General features: G+C 38.6%; 1 non-coding gene across 1 annotated transcript; it reads right to left on the minus strand.

Moving 5' to 3' along the window:
• Nucleotides 1-399: 399 nt before the first annotated feature.
• Nucleotides 400-473, minus strand: Trnaa-ugc. The gene has a single exon. It is a non-coding gene; the product is annotated as a tRNA-Ala (tRNA).
• Nucleotides 474-929: the final 456 nt, after the last annotated feature.

The following is a 929-nucleotide window of genomic DNA, read 5'->3' on the forward strand; positions in this document are numbered from 1 at the left end:
AACATGCCAATCAACAAGAAACATAATACAATGAAACTTTGGGCAGAAAGGAACTTTTTTCTCTGAAACTATAGGAAAATTCACATTTTAAACATATAATATATACAATACCCATTATTGCACAGTGAATACAGTGAATCAGGTCACAGGATCCTTATAACAAAATCACTTATAATTCTGCATCTTTTCCCTGAATGTTCTCTTAGCTGCATTTAGTTATTTGTTACAGAAATATAACCCAGAAATATTTTTACAAACACTATAACACCAGCTTCCAGGATATGCCATCCATTCTCCTTGGTTGGAAGGATAGGTTTGAACATTCACTTTTTAGGCCACATGCTAGGCCTAAAACTGCATATTTATCAATAACTAGGCATCAAATTTGTAGGTATTTTTTTGTGGTGCTGGGGATTGAACCCAGGGCCTCGTGCATGCAAGGCAAGCACTCTACCAACTGAGCTATATCCCCAGCCCAATAGGTATTTTTAATCCTACCTCTTATTGCCTACCTTTCCTAATTATTTTACTAAAGATAGTACATAATATCAGATCCTAGAGAATCTATCTTACCCTAACTTGGCCAACACATCTTGGAAGAGTTTGAAAAATGGGAGGACCATTATGACAATCCCAGCCTGTAAACAAATAACATGATACACAAATTCAGGGAGACTTAGGTCTCACAATATGGCCCTTGTTGCCCTTCTAGATCTTGGAAACTTTTATGTCTTCTGACCTTCCCTTTTCTGTTCTACCAGATCAGTGAGTCTCTTCTCATTCAATAAGCTAGCCACGGTGGGGATGTGGCTCAAGCGGTAGCGCGCTCGCCTGGCATGCGTGCGGCCCGGGTTCGATCCTCAGCACCACATACAAAAAACAAAGATGTTGTGTCCGCCAAAAACTAAAAAATAAATATTAAAAAATTC

This window comes from Marmota marmota, unplaced genomic scaffold, assembly GCF_001458135.2.
Source record: "Marmota marmota marmota unplaced genomic scaffold, marMar, whole genome shotgun sequence".
Classification (NCBI taxonomy): domain Eukaryota; kingdom Metazoa; phylum Chordata; class Mammalia; order Rodentia; family Sciuridae; genus Marmota; species Marmota marmota.